A 20,472-nucleotide genomic window follows, 5' to 3' on the forward strand; every position below is an offset into this window, starting at 1 on the left:
CAGAAGTGGTTACATATGGGCCAATGGGTCCCCCCTTCCCTGTCCATCATCCAACCCATGTCCACTGCCCTGCCTGTGAAACCGTGACACCGATGGCGGTGCTTTTTTTTTGTTGCATATTTATATAGCGCGAACTTAACTCGAAGGTATTGGAGCGCTTTACATAGCACCGTATTAACATTGCACATTCAGGCAGAATGCCCAGAATTACAGGATGTGGACGCGACCTCGAGGCTCGAACCCTGGTTTCCTGCACCAGGGGCGGCAGCGCAGCCGACGGACCACATCCTCTCCCCTTTTGGTTTCTAAGTTAAAGTTGATCGGCTGCGGCTGTATACCAAATAAAATGTCACGGTAAAAGTTTCTGCAATCTGCCCTCATCGAAGAAGTCTATCAAAAACTGCAGGTAAGCGACGACCTTGTATTAAAATACAACGTAAATAATTAATTTCGCAGGTTGGAAGAACCTATAGTTTTCACGACAGACGCTGAAACAGACCAGGCAGACAATGAGTAATAACAAAGCCAGGAAATCCGGCGAGCACTATGACCCAGCCGTTTCCATTCGAGGGACGGTTGCAATGTTTCCCAGCCCCCTTCCCCTCTCCCCGTCTGCCGGGCGTCATTTTACTGGGTCCTAGCGTCCGCCGGTGGACTGGTGTTGCTTCCTTTGTTCCAGTATCAGGCACAGTTGGGAAGCAGAAGAAGTTTTCGACCGGACCGATTTCGGAGCGCACCACGCTGCTCTCCATCCATATCAGCTGCCCGGGATCACAATGAGAGACAGGTATTCTCTTCTCTTTTATACCCTACATTCTGCTTCCGAGCCCTCTAAGGAGGAAAGGGACCGCTTTTAATAATTACGTTTGTCTCACGGAGTCCTGCGGAACATGGGTTACCCGATGGGAATTTAAACAGGCACATACTTTATTATTTATTTTGTAGTTTTAAATTGCCCATTTCTCCTTTTCAGTGAATGAACACTGCACTTAAGTCGCCACTTGCTAAAGATTCCACTTTAAGAAGGGCTTCGTTGCTTCCAGTTCCTATCCTGCACAGTGCAGTGTTGGTTCTGTCTGGGATGTAAAGATGTAACTTCCGTCTACTGATGATGCTGAGCAAATCACAATCATAAGTATTTGAAAATGTTCTGCCTACTCGCCGTCTTAGGTTCAAGGTCTAAGGACACCGCGATCTGGTAGACGGAGAGGGACACGATTGAAATATTATATTTTACGGGTTGAAAACGTTATTGTCTTTCTCATATCCTCAAAAGCTGCCTTAGCTCTTTCTCATATCCTCAAAAGCTGCCTTAGCTCTAGATGTATGATCCTAATGTGCATTAAATGTGGTAAATACAATTAGAAACAATGTTGCACACAGCTGTCAAGCGGCCCTATGTTATGTCTGCCATCTTCAGCCATCCCGAGATTTGTTATTCAAAATCACTTTACATGCTTGGATTCATAGGGGCACAATAAAACAAAACTACAAGTCACAGGAAACAGAGTGCTATTGTTTAAAAAGCCACGATTTAATGGAGGTTTCAAACATGACTACTGGGGAGTTGCATTCAATCAATTGAGTACTCAGTTACCCACAGGGTGGCCTATTGCTTAAGGATTGACTGGTAAAGGTTAAGAGGGTTATTTATACCATGGCGGGTTGCTAGCCAGATCAGCAGCCCCTGGAGAAGGACTACTTGCTGTATTGAGAGATCCATGCCTGTCAGTTTATAGCCTTAGTTTCATTATTAAAAGTTAACAGTGTTGCCTCAGTTACTAACTGGTAATGTTCATTACTTAAAGTTCAGATCTTCCTCACCACAGTCGTAACTTGATGAGCGTACGCTCCTGTGGACAGAACCTCCAAAAGCAAAATTGTTACAATTAATAGTTTTTCCATCTGTCCAAGTTGGCCACCACCCGCTTACCTCATTTAAAAAGTAGAAGACCCTTCCTGCTTCCTGGAATTGTAAAGCCTCTTTCCAAGGCCTAAAGCCGTAGCTTTTCTGGGTTGGGAGGGATGGAAAACCATGACTGTGGCAAGAAAGACCTGAAATTAGAGTATTGAAGATAACCAGTAAGTAACCGGGCATTACCTCCTCATCTGTCTTCTTCGTCACAGTGATAACATATAAGCTGATACCAAAGCAATCATTGGCTTCATGACTATATAAAGAAAGTACAACTGACTAAAAATGCGAAGAACAAACATTGTTTAATGACCTCACATGCCCTCATAATTCCAAAATCTATTTGTTACTTCACATAGTAGACATCTGAAACTGAACCAAGCACTGAGACTGCAAACGATGCAGGTGTATTCCGCCCCCCGTGTCAATCTATAGTTGTTCATAAATGTGTGTGGGGAAGCCCAAGTGGCTGCATTACAATTATCTTCAATCGATGCCCCTTTGAAAGATGCCTAGGAGGTAGATATACCTCTTGTAGACCTACTTTCAGTCTGATCCACCACCTCTGTACCCTGAGAATCTTATGGTAGCAACATTGATTAATCTTGCTACTCAGAGTAGAGTTAAAAGGTTTGAAACCACTTCCAACAGGACCAGATGCGACAAACGAGGTATCAACCTTCCAGATCGCTTCCATTCTTACCAAGTAAATCAAAGGGCTCTTTTAAAATCCCAAAAAATGCAACAGGGATTCTTTATCAGTCTGAGGTTCGGGGTAAACACCAGGAAAACAATATCCCTGCCACATTGAAATTGAGTAGGGACTTTTGAAAGAAATTTAGGACTGAGTCTCACCACCACTTTATCTAGAAAACCCTAAAAGAGGATTCTAATCTCAAAATGACCTTAATCCCCCTACCTTTCAAGCTGAGGGAATGGACACTAAAAAACATCACTTTAAGGATCAGGAACGTTACGTTAAACTCCTCAAAGCATTCAAAGGAAGGACCTTGGAGTGCCTTCAAAACCAAAGACAGATGCAATGTAGGAGATGGGCAATGAACCCTTGGATTTTTGAAAGAAAAACTTCTTAGCAAGCTCGTTACTAAAAGCTCTACATTTTCCAAGTATAGACTCCTGATTGCTCCCACAGCTGTCCATTCGGGGCTTAGAAACGTTCTAGCCTCAAGAGAACCCCATCTCTTTTGAAAATCTTAAGGCTTCATTGGTTCCACCAAGACGCTAGAAAAACATCTATCTCTACACCATTTTTCAAATTTTCTTCAATGGTGAGAATAAGCCTTTAGGGTGAATGGAGGACTGGACTGCTGAATCATTTTCTCCACCCCTGAAGAACAACTTTTAGATAATAAATTCACTCTTTTAAGAGCCAAGCCTGAAGATGCATTTGAATCAACATACTGAGAGGCAGCCGAGAACCTACTAGAAGATATTGATCCCGTGGGATCGCCCTAGGTGGTTGAACCACTACTTGTTGCAAGAGGGGAAGCTCTGAAAATCTTTGATGAGTGACAGGATTGCATAAGTTGAATGTCTTGCAACCCTAAACACAAAATTAGAAGTTGCATATGTTATCTTTACTGCCAAATCTACTCTTTTGTTGACTGGATCCGCTGGCATAGCTTCTCCTGAAATGATTATGCCTTATGGCTCTGCCATTTAAGATTCCACTTTTAATATGATTAGCAACTTGTCAGAAACATTCTGGATAGGATATCTCTTTGAAAGAAATCTTGGGAATGGATGTTTTTCTATTTCTCTCCTTTCTGGTTCCATCACCTTTTTAATGGATACACGCAGAGGGAGAGTGTTGGATTCTTTCTTTTGATATTGAGAAAATAAGTCCTAATTTTCCTCTATCGTGGAGGCTTCAGGGAAAGCCATATCCTCGCTAATGTGCTGTAGGACCTCCTTCAGTTCTGTTTCTTGCACACACCTCCCTCCTTCCCCTTCTGGTTATCAGCAACTGGAATTTCCATTTGTGTTTTGTTTTGGGGGTGGGAGTGTTGTCTCTTTCTATAAAGGCAGCCGCTACTACCATCTGTATCATGTTTTGGATGGCCGCCAAAGAAGAGATTTCAGTAGTCTACCCAGGAACATCCTCAACATTTTGGTATTTCTCCTTGCACTTTTTAGAACCTTCCATAATTACCTCTATACCAAACGACTATACAAAAAGAAGAGCAGCACTTTTCACTTCTAGTTGCTAGGAATCTGATAGTGACGTTCTCAAGGGGGTATGCCCTTTCCCTGTAACAACAAACAAGTGCTGATGCGGCCCTGCTACAGCACGATTTGCCATGGAGAGACATCCCTGCAGAACGCGCACTCCCAGGAAGCAAACTCCACAACAGCATTCAGACATTTAGTCAATTGTAAGACCTAAAGTAATTTATTAAATGGATTTGCTCTGCAGGACCTCGGTTACAAACTACACTGGGCCCACTAGAGCATTACTCTAGCAGAATTACTTGCCCTATTGTGAGATCCCCGCCTGGCAGTTGGTAGCCATAGTTCCTTTATTAAATGTTGGTAGTACTGTTTCTTTAGTACAGTTTAGTTATTTTAGAAGATCGTTTTTCAATCTTGCTTTGCTACATAGTAGTATTTGGTGTAAATTTGCTGGGAGATGAGTGTCACCATAGGATATTTGGTAATATATATATATATATATATATAAGTGCACCGTGCACGTAATTGATTTATACTAGTAATTATTTATTTGCTTTGCTTAGTTGCTTTGCTATCGCTACGGGACTAAAACTCAAGTGTTCTACTTCTCGTCCGACTCCGGAGACACTGTCTGTCTGCAACTCTGCACTCTGCTTGTCACTCACTTGAACCAACATCACTTCAAGTTCTCAATGAATGGATCAGATTCTTTCTGATCTCATCTCACTTACTGCTCGCTCGCGGCTCGAATGTTGATGCAGTGTTGCCGCTGGCCCAGTGTGCGGGACACTGTTGGTGTTGGGCAGGGCAGGGCTGGATCTTGGTTCTCGGGGGTTGGGGCTGTGCGCTGCCGCGGCAGCATGCGCACTCCGCAGATTTTTTCAGATTGTGGCAGTTTTGATTGCGCACGCATTCGCCTCAGTCAGTGCCACGCACCAGCATGCCCGCCGCACCACGGGCGGTCGGCCGCACCTAGTGATCGCCGTTCACTCAATAGTAGTACAGAGCGACCCGGCCGGACGGCGGTGTGAGCCTTGAGTTAGTCTGGCAACAGCTGCACCAGGTGAGACAGGGCCTTCTGGCAGGCCTAAGCAAGCAAGCCCTAATCAATCACCAGACAGTTAATAAAGCTGCGCAGCTGCACAGCCGGCAGTGCACAGTGAGAGTCCTAGTCCCGAGTCCCACGGCCACCCACCCACGTCCCACTCAACTCGTTCCCGTCACTGTCCCCGGTGCCCGGCCGTCTCTCATCCCAGCCATGATTTCAGTCAGTTTCCAGGTCCTGCCAACTAACCGCCACCTTCGTGGCATCTTCTTGGTAGCAGGGAAAATGGCTGCTCTAGATGGCCTTACCCGTCTCTGGAAGGCAACACAAGGATTAGTGACTTTATTTTAAAATATTTTACATAAAACATGTGAATGTCGCTCAAATAGGCACCGGCGGGTGGATTGACTGATTTGCTTTGACCGACTCTGTACTACTGGCCGACTGTGATGGTTTCAGGCCCGGGTTTGTAACTGCTTTATGTACCAATAAAGGTTTACCAAAAAAAAAAAAAAATAGGCACCGGCGCACTGGCGACTACAGAAGCAATGCAGAGCGCATTATCGTAACAGAGGACACCATGCAGCATCCGGCAGCACTACCAAGCTCAAGCAGTATTGCGAAAACAATAGCGGAAATAGAAGCCAAATACAATCAGACCATGTTGCAATATGAAAAGAAACAGAATACGTTTGTGGCTCAAAGGCAACACAGTTTCCTGCGGTAGGCCCAACCCTTAAGTGCCCCCAAACCTTTCAGAATGACCCCATTCCGCCCAAGTCCAATGAACATCTGTGAAATATGGGAGACTCAGAGGGCTCGCTTCACATTCTGCGGGAAAGGGTGTGGAGGCTTGGGGGAGGCATCATTTTACGCAATACCACTTTCCTGGCTATCCTTATCCTTTGTCAATATGCACATGAGTTAGCAATTTAGATGAAAGTGGCTGCTTTCAGCATAGATGGTATTTCCTACCCAAACCTTACTGTTTCACTTGCACATTCCTCTCTGCCAGGCTCGTTCCTAGGTTTACAGGTGTAGCCGTGGCCTCCAGGAACAACAATAACTTACTTCATTATGGGACGGGGGAGGAAAGTGCAATGGATTCCTACTTAGAATCTTATTGACGTCTTGATTAATTATTTTGAGGTGTTTAAGAACACAATGTGTGTCTTAAAAATTCTGCCATTATTCCACCCCGAAAAATACCCGGCTAAAATTTGTAGAGAATGTATGTCTTAAAGTACATTAGAAGCTCATCCATTAGTGTTCTGGTGTCTATGGGATGTACACTGTAGAAGACGAGTAGCAGAGCCCTAGTCTCTTTGTGTAAATGACAGGGGCATCTGCTCATATAATACGCTCTGCATCGGCACTTCTCTCTGTGGTGAGAGAACAATGAAATAGACGGCGTTTGCGACGGGCAGAGCTGGAAAGGGCGAGAAAATGAGTCTTGAGCTTAATACTAACCAATTGCCCTTATTTTAAAACGGCTTACATATTCGCAATGCTTTTAGTTGAAGGCTAGGTTCTCGTAGCGCTACACACAGGTCACATTCCCCACCGCACCATGATTAAATTATGTTTCTCTGTCATTACACAAACACACACATTCACATACGCACCATGATGCCTGGTAATTGGCAAGGCTGTCTGTTGTATTTGGCAGACTTGCTGTACTTTCTAGAAAGCGCATCAGACAAAAATCTAAAAAGAAAGTAATGAAGCATGTGCCATCCATGTTGACTAATATAGGTGTTTTACATAAATGCCAATGTTCGGGGTTCGGGTTCAGGCAACCTGGTGGTTGGAGCCAGTGGGTGGAGCTTGTAAAGTGGGCGTGGCCTCCTAAAAAAAATTTGAGCACCTGGACTTCATATTTTACAAATTAAGCACTGTATATATGACATTTTCAGACATTTCTGGCAGATTACTGCTCGTTTGAGAGTTCCTGGGGCTTTTTTTGATGTTTCTTTTTATTTTTTTATTATTTATTGTGACTGTATCACATCTTGCACCTCTTTCAGGACTAGATCATTCATATAATGTCCAGGGAAGAGGGGGAAATTTCACAAAGTGTGCCAGTGGAACCACTAGTCGCAATGGGTAGTTCTTGGGTAAACTTGATGAAGCATAGATCAAGGGCTAGTGCCTCCAGTGTGTGGAGTCAGTTTCCTTTGTTGTATGGTGGTTCTGCCATTTTCAGGGATGGCAGTATAAAGGTGCTTGTTGCATTGGTTTCTCTATTTCAAGGAGATGTGGCTAATGAGGCAAACAGTCCCTTCGCCAGTGCTCATACCAGTGCATGCCTTCGCCAGTGCTCATACCAGTGCATGCCACAGAGTTTCTGATTTCCTTATCAATCTATGCCAAAGGATCCATTAGCAATATGATATCAAGCCACACACATAAGAATGATCCTTGTGGAGAAATTGCTATAGTCTTCACTACCGCCAGCTGATCAGTCCCATAAGCCTGAAACAGGCCCAAAGAGTAGAGAAAGGTCAGCATCAGGCAGCTGAAGAGGAAACTGACAGAATGGATGAGCCAGTGAGTAGAGTACTTCTTTAGGGATAAGTGCAAGAATGGTTTGTGGAGAGGTAGATAGATATCAGTATTGAAGAGGTCTGTGGTATTGAAGAGGTCTTGGAAGAAGGAGGCTGTCAAATGAGAGACCAGGCAGATGGGTGTGGAGTCTGTATATCGAGATGAACTGAATTAATCATACAGTGAATACTCGGGGGGGTGGGGGGGTAGGGGGGGAATGGTAAAGCAAAGGAAGAGAGATCAGGAATAACCTCAACAGTTGCAAATTAAAATCTGCCTCACTCCAGGCTTCATTTATATGATTAGGCCTCGGAGGTTTCTTCTATGACGTGAGGCACATGCATGTTATTGAATAGGTCCCTGTACGTTTGAATATATGTGCACTAAAGTAAGCCCTCCTCATGCCAATTGGAAGACACAAAGTTTAGTGTAGACCATAAGACAAATGTGCCAACTGTGAGGCAGAAACTGCATTGGTGAGGGAGTAGTTTAGCTACTTAGATGTGATGGCAGCATTCTCTTTCTGTGCTGGATACGATTCACCACCTAACAACTCCGGGGTGCGTGTAAATGCTTCTCTTATTCACGTAATTGTTGATTAGGGTTGTGCCTGACCCATCTCGTATGTTTTCCTGTGGTAAACATTTGGGTGCAGGTCTTAGCTACTTCATATTTCTTACAGGCATCTAAAACAATCAGTGCTGGTAGCTGCATAATCCTTCCTCGCAGTATTTCAGCACGTTTGGTTAAAGAGGTGTGGGAAACAGGTTGGATCTTTAGCTTAGAGGTCAGTGATTTATGATCAGTGTGAATAGTTTAAAAAGCACATTTACAGCACAATGAGGTTTCAAGTAGATAACATATGATGGATGGAATGCTGGACAAATCAAACATTCACTCCCAGTCACAAATCAGGGTTTAATCTACGCCACCCCAATTTGGACCCAGCCATGTGCAAATCCGTCTTGCCCTTTTTTATTTGTACATTGTGTTGGTATTAGCTAGGTGTTTCTGTGCTTGGTTTGGCATTTTTAATGAACTGACAATGCTCAGTAGTGACTGGCAGAGAAATTTCGGGAAAAGAGCTGGTAGTTCTCAAGGGTTTTATTGGTGATTTTGTGTAGAGTAATGTGGTGTGTGTGAACCGGGCTGCAGTTTGAATTCCCATGATAATTATGTTGTTTCCAGATAGGTTACATAGATGATACATGCATTCTAAGAAGAGGTTAGCAAAGTCAGAGGCACAATGTGTGGAATTTTCCTATGACCTCCAAATGAAGAAACTAGTAAATAGGCTGCTCTTTCTTTAGTCCATTTTCTAGATTACAGTGGTCTAACTCTGGCTCTCACTTTTCTTCAGACAGGTGCGAGGTTTTCATGGCCCCCCGTCAGCTCCATGTTTGACCATCAACTGATGATGGTGCACAATGAGTTAGATCAGCTATTTCTTGAAATCATAGATATTTATGATCAATCACCTATCTGAAGTTGCACAGACAATGTTTCCTTTGAGCTGAGTGACCTCCATGGGTGTTTTATCAGACATTGTGTAACATTTCCTAGTCTTATTTTTTTCTTCCTTCATACCAGTGTCTTGTCTCCTGACTAGATGTCAGAGGCGACACAATTCTTCAACTTCGTTTGCTCGACTAAATGCTGATAAGGTGACATCATGCTCCTTTGTCAAATACACGTTTACTATAAGAAGGTGTGTTTTGAGTGCACGTTCAAACAACTGCGGGTTAGTGCTGCGCAATATTTCTATTGTCTATAAAGTCTTGAGACAAGGGGCTGCCTATTGAGATCTTGGTAGCTGTGGCTTTAAGGGCCTGTCCATTGAGAAATTGGTAGCTGTGGCTAAAGGGGTTTTTGATTAAACCAGCCATCCATGCTAGTTGTCCTAGGCAACACTGGTATGATATTACATTACCCTGCACCTAAGTATTTGTTAAGTCAGTTCAATTGATTGAAGGCTAATTGTCTGTTTTTAGTACATGTGATATATCCCATGCGGACAATATTTCAAAAAGTAGAGTCAGTCCTGAGGCAGCTTTTAGTGCAAAGTGAATGATTAGCTGAAATCAGGAGTAGTCATCAGCCAGCTGGTATTGGCCAAAGTGGAGTATCCCATAAAACACCACAGCAAGAGCCATCCAGACCCCATCGGGCAGTTTGGACATAAATACGTTAATTGGGGTGAAATTGTTTGCTTGTGCTCTGAGACCCATTGCTTGATTTGATACCATTTTGGACCATGATGCCCCGTTGGTGGCTATGAATTTTCTTTGGCTGTAATGAGTGATATCAGTTGTTCTTTTGCACAGGTTACCAGTGCATACAATACACATCTAATAAAAGATTGTACCCTCAGCTGTTATCAGGAGTTCTTCATTTTATTTGCCTGAACAATTTCAGTTTTTCGATGTCATTTACCTTTGTTGAGGTATGACTTGTCATATGTGGCACAGTGAGGAATCTCATGAAGTGTGCTTTGCAAATTGATTTTGTTTTCTGGCATAGATTATTGTAGTATGAAGATATATTATATTTGTCTTATCTTCATAATACAATATATATTCATCGCAAGTGGAGTAGGTTTGAGTTGGCTGAGGGTACCTGGTGATGCAGTTTTCTGGATTCTCTTCATTACCTTCTGTAATGATGATTTACAAGTAGTATTCCATTTTCGTTTACCCATATCTCAATTTGTTGCAGCATATTTGGCCATATGTTTTCCGTAGATTGTCAGTAGGGCTTGATGTTCCAACAGAAATGTGGTAATTCATACAAGCCAATACTAATGCTAGACTGTACTTTTCTGGTTGTAAGTAAGCACATTCAACCTTCGTTAGTCTCACGCTAGCATAAAAGATAAACTTTCTTGGTCAAGTTAGTTTTAAGCCAAGACGGAGCCATGTCCATCGAGGCTTGTGTCTGTTATGAACTGTATGCACTGATCAGGTTTCAAGTATGCCACAACGGTAACTCTGCACACTGACCAAGCCATTCCTGCCATCATTTTAGGTTGCTAACTAAGCAGCCTGTGAGGGCAGGTAAATAACTTAACATTCTACTTGATTGTTATCGGTCCAAAGTACCTATAACTGGGAAGACAAGGATCATGGGTACACAAATATTATAACCAGGATCTGGATTATGTAATGAGGATTCTTGAGACAATTTTTAATTAAATTCTTATGTGGAGGAACACATTTATCACTAAACAAAGGTGAAGCACCAGTGCAAATACATTTGTAATATGGTGCTATAAGCAGAATATGTTTGGGGATTGGTTTATAAATTGTGGAAGCTCAGAATTCAGATAGTTAAAAGAGGCGGTTGAGGGCCCCATTTACTAAATAGGTGTTTTATGTGAATGTTAAAGGATCAGGAAAAGTGTAAGATATCTGTCTCAATGGTTAGGTATGATGATATGAACACAGTCGTGTACGCATTAATGACCAGATGACTGCTGCGTGAATAAAAGGACTTTGTATTGTGCTGACGTAGTCAGTGGAATATACAAAAATAACGTGAACATGTCTCAAACTGAGCATAGCTTCCAATCGTCTTATGGTGGTATGTTAGCAAGAGTGTGTCAGTGCACAGCGACTTCGGGAGTGTAAGCACTCTCTGTGTGGTAATGTTAATTATCAACATGTCAATGGGCGGAAACTTCCGAAGCCCTCACAAGCTGCTAAGTTAGCAACCTCACTTTAGCACAGGTCCTGAAGAAAGACCCCCGACCCAGCTGGGCGTAGAAAGGGATGAAACATGTCGACCACACACATGGACAAACAGGTGCTATAGATAAGTAACATTTCTATTTGCGCACCACCCTGATTTTAACCTTGCCCCATCTCTAACTGAATAAAGTTTCCTTAGTATGGAGATGTAGGTAATTTTAACTCACCTCACTCAACTACGTTTTATTACTGATCACTACTGTTGGTAAACACAGCTTATAATGAATCAGTCACCCCGCATGCAATTACAACGCGGTCGTTACAACAACCGCGTTGTAACAACGCATACCATTACACCGAAAGTTGTAACAACAACTTGCGGAGGGGGGAGAAGGTGTTGAATTTAAAATACAACACCTTCTCTACTGTGCGCACAGACTGGAGTTGGAATAGTAAATTACGCTATTCCAACATCAAGCGCCCCCCCCCCCCCCTCCACAAGTCGGTGTTTCGACATCCGGGATAATGGTATGCATTGTTACAACGCGGTCGTTGTAATAACCGCGTTGTAATTGCATGCGGAATAAGGAGGCATATTCCGACTGTTATCACCAGTTGGTCTACCTCCGGATTTTTCCAAAAAGACCCGATGATGATGCTTTCACGTTAATGTAAGAAGCGGATAATAAAGATATACCGCTTGACCACTCCTGTATGTGATTGAGTGTTTTTTAAGGCGGTCACCATCCTGACCATGGTTGTAATACGGGTACAAGAGATCCTCTTTATAAATCAAGTAATGCTCAAGACATGCCAAGAATACAAGTATACCTACACCACATGTACTACTTGTGATCATGCTACCTTGGGCTACTATTGTTGATGCCACTATTAACAAATACAGTCAGAGAAACATTTGTCTTTCTGTATTAGAAAACTGTGAACCTCACCTACCACATGCAGGAGTCTGTAATTCATTCCATAAGTAAGACATTGACGACTGCAATCCCTACATAAAAGTCTTTCTGTAATTCTCTTATTCTGAATTTAGTTGTGATATAATTTTTCACCTATAGCAAGAAAATGAACTTGTTAGAAATTGGGTAACTGGTTCACTGGGGTGTGAGCCTTTGTCAAGCAGCAACCACAGTCCTTGTCAGGGTAAGGCACAAGCAAACCCCAAATTAACCTGTGCTTAACCCTCCGGTAGTTTGGCACCTATCAGTCAGGGTTAACTTTGAGGCAAATTGTAAAGTAGTTGTGCAATACTTCAAACAGCAAACCAGTGAAAATACCTCACAAAAAGGATCCTACACCAAGTTAGAGAAATAGAGCTGAATTTAATAAATAAAGCACCAAAATTAGAAAAATCCAATCAGTAGAACCGGAGTAATGAATTTCTAAAGAATAAAGTGAAAAATAGCACCTAGAAGCGCAACGCAACAACCATGGCTATCTGGTCATACTGGACCAGTTCAGATTCAAAAGTTCAGGCCGAAATCAATGGAGCGCAGGTTGAATACTGTCCCAGATTAGTCCAACTGAGATTTCACCTTCTTAAGTGTTGTGCCAAGAGCCCCTTTCATGTTGGAGAAGGCCACAGGGACCAAGGAAAGGGTCGCGGGTGGCCGGTCATCACAGATGGGTGGGCTGGAGCTTAGTGTTGGTGGTCCCTTGTGGGCTGTCCATGCTGCTGTGAGAAGAGACGGGCTGATGGCGGCTCACGCTGATGTTCGGTGCAACCAGCGTGATCTCAGTGCGATCGTGCCGTTTCTTGTCGCGAAGGACCTAAAAGCTTGATTTAAAAACCCGTGAGCTACATCAAGGGTCCAAGACCTGAGGGGCACCACGTAGAGGTCAGGAACTCGCTGCAGCCTGGTCCATGAGCTGTTTGGGAAGCCTTTTATGTCCCTGATGCTCGGATCAGGAAGGCAGCATACTAGTCCTTAGAGCCACTCTGGGGTCCTGGGTTCAAGATAAAGTTGCAGATAAAGTTCCTCTTCCCCAGGAAAGAGGACAGCAAACAGCAGGTAAGCACATCAGGGCAGCTGTTCCTTTAGAGCAGCAGTTCAGCAGAGTGGCAGTTCTTGTAGCAGCACATCAGTCCTTCTTCTTGGCAAATAAGTCACAGGTTCAGAAGTGTACTCAAGGCTTGGTTTCTGAGGTCCAGTATTTATACACAGCTGTGCCTTTGAAGTGGGGAGAAGCTTCCAGAGGCATGCCTTTGACGTGCACAGATACTCTGCTTTCCTGACCCTGGTTCCAGACTAAGTACAGGGAGTATTCAGCCATTTGTGTGGAGACTTGACACAATCTGTTCAAGTGTAAGTGGGGCTGGGCCCAGCTCCTCCATCCCATCCTGCTAGTGATGGCCATCCAGTCACACCTAGGCTCCCCATTGTGTGTGAGTGTCTAGGAGGAATAGACAAATCCCTACTGTCAGCTACACCCAATCATGTGACCCAGAGACAGGCAGCAGGCACCAAATGGCTAAGGCAAGAAAATGCCAACTTTCTAAAATTGTCTTTTTCAGTATTACAATTTAAAATCTGACTGCACCATAAGCTAGAAATTTAAATTGTGATTCCCGAAACACCAAACATGAACTGTATACCTCATCCCATTTGGAAATTACACTTATAAAATGTAATAAGGCAACTCCAAGTTAACCTATGGCAGAGATAGGCCTTGCAGTAGTGAAAAACGAATGCAAGAGTTTTTCACTACCAGGACATGTAAAACTTAAAAGTACATGTCCTACTTTTTAAATCCCTTGCAACCTGCCTTCCGTGCTGGCCAGGGCCTACCCTAGGGGTGACTTACATGTATTAAAAGGAAGGTTTGGACTTGTCAAAAAGTTTATTTAATAGCACTGCGCACACACACGTGCTGCAATGGCAGGCCTGAGACATGTTTAAAGGACTACTTAAGTGTATGGCACAATAAGTGCTTCAGGCCCACTAGTGGTATGTACAACAATCAGTTCTGTGGGTAAGCGTTATTTCTTTTACAAAACATTATTTAGTCCCATATATCATTAGGGATTGACAAATCAATTGTACAGAATGACACCTCAATAGTTGGAAAAAATTATATATGACACCAAAAGAGAAGTTTTAATATGGTATGTTATCAATCATATATTGTGATGTGATGCAGATAATAACATATCACAGGGCCACACAGGACTGTTATGTAACATATACAATAACGAAATAAGAAATACACAAATAACAAATATCAAGACCAAAGCATACAAATACAAATGACATTACACAAATTAACATAAATGACTCGTTATGGTGTCCCAAGGAAACTGGTGCCTGTCCAAGCGGATATCCTCTTTTACTTAGTTGTATAATCAGCTTGACAGAGGTAAGGAGCACCTCTAATTATCGTAAAAGTTTCAACGTATTCAGGTTATTTGTTTATATCAAAACATCACCGCGGGTCTTCATTAGGACCGAGAAACAAAAAACTGCCTGTACTTGTGGTGAAAAGTAACTTCAATAGTAGGTATCCTGATCCATCAATTAATGTAGTATCAACCAAAATAAGGACCTTTTACATTTTGACCTTAAGATCCTGGGAAATCTTCCTCAGGGGACGGTTTGAAGGCAGAGCCAACGATTTGAATGGTAGTATGTTGCATTAGTCAATCTCTCTGAGATCCGAAACGGATTCTCATATCAGGTGCGCGAGTGAATCGCATCTTGGCAACCAGGGAGCAAACAAAGCCCATTAATCTTAATGGTCTGCAGGCCCACTAGTAGCATTTAAATTACATGCCCTCTGCACATGTAGTGCCACCTTACTATAGACTTAGAAGTAAATTAAATATGCCAATTGGATATAAGCCAATGTTACCATGTTTTAGAGAGAGAGCACAAGCGCTTTAGCACTGGTTAGCAGTGGTAAAGTGCACATGGTCGTAAGGACAACAAAACTAATTCAGCAAAAGAAATGGAGGAGTGAAGGCAAAAAGTCTGGGGATGATCCTGCGGAAAGGGCCAAGTCCAACAGATACCATCACTGCACTGTAATTATTTTTAACACTTGAGTTGGGATGTCAAAATGCATTTGTCATAGCCTACAAACAATTAGAAAAGCTGAAGGAAGAGCAGCTTTTTGATGTCCTATCTTTTCCCTCTGGAAATGAAGTAATTGGCTAATAAAGTCACATTGTTGGTGGGATGTTTATTACCGTGCTGGAGAAGATCACAAATCTGCCAGCTTGTTACCACACATTCTAAATCCCCAACTGGCTTTGAAGGTGACATGATATCTTGAATCTGTTTGAACTAAGTTACAAGATGCATATTAGAATTATGGTTTGCTACAGTACAGATGCCACACTTACTCTACTGTCAAAATAGAGTGGCTCTTCCACCAAGTTTTATTGGGAATCAAATACCCTTGAACATTCATAAAAAGGATATTGCAAGACATCTCTTTTGTGATTTGTGACCTTATACAGGAACACGACCTTTGGATTCACTCCCCTGTTTGATCACTGACTCCTCGGTGATTTTAACATCCTTATATTTTATAGTATTAACTGCTTTATTCTCTGAGGTACATACATGCTGTGCCTACTAGTAGAACATGTGCTGTGTACTTACTGCTTCTCAAGCTAAAAAATACTGCTTCTAGCATTGTTGGTGTGACTATTAACACCAGTGTTCCCACGACTACTCTTAAAATAACGACTGTACTACTGAAAAGGAGTATTTTCTTCCTATGATTCCTATATTCTTTTGCTGTGAATATTTGACATTTCTACCTCTTCTTTTGATGTACTGCTCTAAAGGAGTCGAGCTACATGGCATAGGCTTTTTTGATTTCCTGCTGCAGGACCGCTCTCTAACTGATATATTAATGTTCAGAGATACTTTATTTCTAATGTTTAAACAATAATACCTATCAATTTAACCACAGTATCTATCAACACCAAATTCGCAGCGCAAAGATAAAGTGGTCGGAAAAGTTCATTTGTGAAGTTCGTTGTCGTTTACCTGATATTCCTATGCCAGTTAAATGTTGTGACATATATTCTGCCTCAGCTCAGCTCCAGAGGCATGCATATTACTGATTGAGATCAGGCCTTCTGTGAAGCTGACCCTTTTATCTGTTACTTCGGTGATTGAATATGCTATTGGTGGGTCTGGAGAAGGAATTTCATCTAAACCTCAGCGTGCTGAATTTGCCAGGCTACAGATGGAGTTAAGCAGCAGGAGATAGATTCACACTACTGAGATATGAAATTGCCTTATTGAATTTTGCTTTCAGTGACGTCTGGAATGCAGTTGTTGCCGCGAGGCATGTCCCCATGAAAATAAAGATATCACATTGCTTAAAATCTGGGCTATGCAGACTAAAACTGTGTTGTTATTCCTGATGAGTTTGGACCTTCCCTAAACTGGTTTACTTGATGAACTCTTACATTGTATTGTAAAGTGAATTGATTAAACGGTTTAGAGTCGCAGCTGCTCCATCTGGTGTGGATTTTCTGAGTTCATTGTGCCATTCTTGGCTGATAGCCTTGGGGTTTTGTGTGACCATATTGCAGTTAATACTTGCTGAGTTACAATGAACTGAGCATCCAGTCCATACTTACAAACAGTTATGCCTGCTATACCCTTCGACGCGAGAGGTTATCTTTGTCCCCGAGGGATTGATGCAGAATTCCACATGCATTCTGCTAGCCTTCTTATTGATTTACATTCTTGTGCCACCACTATGACCAATTTAGTAGTTAGCTCTTTGAAGAAGTTTGGGCATCCTTGAAAATGGATATGGTGTACCCCTCATTTGGGGGCTTTTCTTCCATTGTTACCCTCTCAATCAACCTCGGGGGTCTTCATCCACTCCCAGCTTAATTCTTCAGGCAACACGTGTTTTGTCTTGTGCCTCAGTCAATGCGCTCTCTCTTCCCCGGAAGAAGCCTTCCACCTGTTAATATTCGAAAGTTGTGGTTAAGTCCTGAAACATGTTTGCATGAGCTCTTGAACCCAGGCTGAACGTTTTCTGTCCTTGAAGTGTATAAAATCCTTTCGTGTAATCTTACTAGTGGACGAAGCGGTGGGTTCATTAATCTATAAAGAAGAGCTCAGCTGACCCTCTTTAGCAGTCTCTATCCTGAAATACTCATGGTTCTTCGCTCTGTTTCACCCATAGGCACACTTGCATTTATGGTTGTTTACTGCCTCCTAATTCCTGTCACATCTTGCTACTTCCAAGACACTCAGTTGCTCCAGTAATACAACTACAATTATTGACTTCAAACATAATGTAGATTATTTCACACTCACTGTGGCATCAAAACTGTTTGAACAATTGAATCCTTTGTCCTCTTCCAGTTTGTTACTGTGTATATGCATCAAAAGGGTCACTTAGTAGACCCCATGAGCCCGATTCACAAAGATAAACTTACACAGGCCAATTGTTTTATGTGTGGAGTCTCTGCCATAAGTGCAGAGACGCTGCAGTCGTAAAGATACTACGCTAAAATATATTTTTGAATAGGAAAAAATCATAAACCTTCACAAAACTGTACGTTTACCTTTTCGAATCAAACCCTATATTGTTCTTCTGGGCTGGCCACATTTATGGCACCTCTCCAGTCATCTGAAAAGCATGTTTCTGTTTTCCATCAAGAAATACTGTGATCCCAAGCAATCAAGCAATTAACCTTTGCTGGCATGGGAGAAGATTGATCTGAACTCTGCATTAGATTCCTTAGAGTCAAACTTTAATGGCAAACCCAGCCTTCTAGATGCTAAGAAAACCCTGCCGGGTTGTAATGTGGATATTTACCATAGTCTCAGAAGGGATGTATTACTAAGACTTGACTTGTGAAAGTTAAGGAAGATCACTCTTGAAACAAGCCCAATTACTGATACATCAAATTAAATGTCAATGGTCCATTTCATATTATTGCAAGAATACCGTCTGTTTCAGATAACAACTAAAAATCTACAAGGGTCCCAATTTGAAGCCAAATCAGGTATCTGTATACACAGATTCATCAGACATATAACACACATCATTGTTTGTTACAAGTGTTCATAGAATTCATCCGAGTTTCGCCTTCAGTCTAGAAAGTTTGGGCCTTGCAAAGCAAGCAGAGGGGCTCATTAAAGTCCAAAGGGACAGAGCACCAGGAACTATGTAGTTAAAAAGATTTTTCTCTTTGGACTAATATAGAGAATTGCACCATATAAAATCCACTTACTCCATTCAGCCCAATGCACACTATCACACTCAATTATAACCGCTCCAGATGAAATGTTGGAAAGTTACCACTAAAGAGATTTACATTAGTTAAAAAGCATCAATTTAAGTTTATTGGTGTATTAAAAGTCCCATTATAGTAATGGGTCAAAAAAACTGTTATAAAAACCAATTACCACAAATCAATAAGCATAAACCAAAACTGAATAATTAAAACAATAATAGAAAAGTAATTCTCATCTCATACAAAAATGACAATAAAACATTTGGACATTTATAGAATAGGAAGGACAACAACAGACACCAAAATTGTGTCTCAACAGTGTAAATTTGTAGCTTTGGTAGACAGAAACAAACTGGTAACAATTCACCCTAGTTTCTTAAGGTTCTGTCCCAAAACAAATTAAACCCAAGAGCATATGCGTCGACGCGTTTCAGTGGTGTAGAATAATAAGAACCACCTTCTTCAGGACTGGCAATATTTGTCCTCCGTTAAACAGATTTAGTAATCATTCCTGAACATAAAACATAATGTAAACACAAAAAAAGATACAAAGGCAGTATATATACACACTTTATCTTAACATTTCGATAAATTGAGGCATTAATATTTGAACAAAGCACAGCTGCTATCAATTTGACTCCCTATATCATAACCTAGAATTTCAAACATTCCATTTGGAACACTCCAATTAGAGAAAAGTGACTCCTCAGTCGTCCCACTGTCATACTGGCGCAATCAATCAGGGAGACTACTCCCCGTATGTCAAACCTTATTTATGAATATTTATTATATAGAGAACCAATTTAATATTATAAGGTTTCTCTATCCATAACTCCCATTATGTTAAACAATCATAATAGTGTGGATACCTCTAATCATGTCGCAATAAAAATAGCTGGCAGAGGGCTTCTGGGATAGAGGGCAGCCAACGTTGTAAAGAGAATATATATCTATATATCTTTAATTCAGAGAGAAAGAGAAAGTGTCTCAATTAGTTCATTGTTCGACAGACCTACTACATTGTTATATCAAAAGTATATTCAAGAGGCTGGTCTCTCTGTGGTCTCTCACCTTAAAATGATCAGGTGGAGTCTCACTTCATATAAGGGGTCGTGTTAATCAATTGCTCTTCAAAAGTGACACGATCTATATAGATAAACGATAAATCCAAGATGTGTCGCATTAAAGATATGGGTATTAAATAATAAGTGCTTTTAAAATTTATCACAGTCACTTATCCTCAATTTGAGAAAACGTTCACACTAATTAGTTAGGATAGCCATTTGTCATCTAAAAAGACGTCTTATTGGACAGGAGTGTGATTTTCTGTTCCAACCAGAATAATGGATTAGGCTAAAAACACAAAATGAGTGAAGTAAATAAAAAAAAAATGTATTTAAAAATAAGATTAATCTAGTCCCTTGCGACGAGTTTGTAACATAACTGCCATTCAAACTTATTACAAAGGCCATATTAAAACTAAAGCGGCGACCCGCCTATTTTGTAATGATGCCAGCCAAACACCCGGTATTGTTTGAGGTGATAAACGGCTCCTTATATAACCAATAACCAATTTCATAATAACAACACTATAATTGGAGATTGAGGTCAAAGACAGTCCTGCTTTTAAGTCCTTTAATAATATAAAGAGAAAAATCCCAATATGTAAACTATCTCTACCGATGTATTTAGAGGCAGAGAATGTATCGCTATCGTTTCTATAAGAAACAGCAAGGAAAATCAATTTTGTATCGACTGATTTTCTAATCTGATAATCCCCGATATTTTCTATTTCAGAAACTAAAGGTTATAATTAAAACTAACTAGTTCTTACCTCGATAGCTCTGTA

The 20,472-nt window shown here is 41.5% G+C and overlaps 1 protein-coding gene across 1 annotated transcript in view; it reads left to right on the forward strand.

Annotated features, from left to right (window-relative positions):
- Nucleotides 1–619: 619 nt before the first annotated feature.
- Nucleotides 620–20,472, forward strand: part of LOC146809739 (uncharacterized) — a 36,444-nt gene continuing 16,591 nt past the window's right edge. The window contains exon 1 of the mRNA XM_085616596.1: nucleotides 620–787. The gene's annotated coding sequence lies outside the window, so the exon portion shown is untranslated. The remainder of the gene's footprint in view (nucleotides 788–20,472) is intronic.

The sequence above is a fragment of the Triturus cristatus genome, chromosome 7 (genome assembly GCF_964204655.1).
Source record: "Triturus cristatus chromosome 7, aTriCri1.1, whole genome shotgun sequence".
In the NCBI taxonomy this organism is placed as follows: domain Eukaryota; kingdom Metazoa; phylum Chordata; class Amphibia; order Caudata; family Salamandridae; genus Triturus; species Triturus cristatus.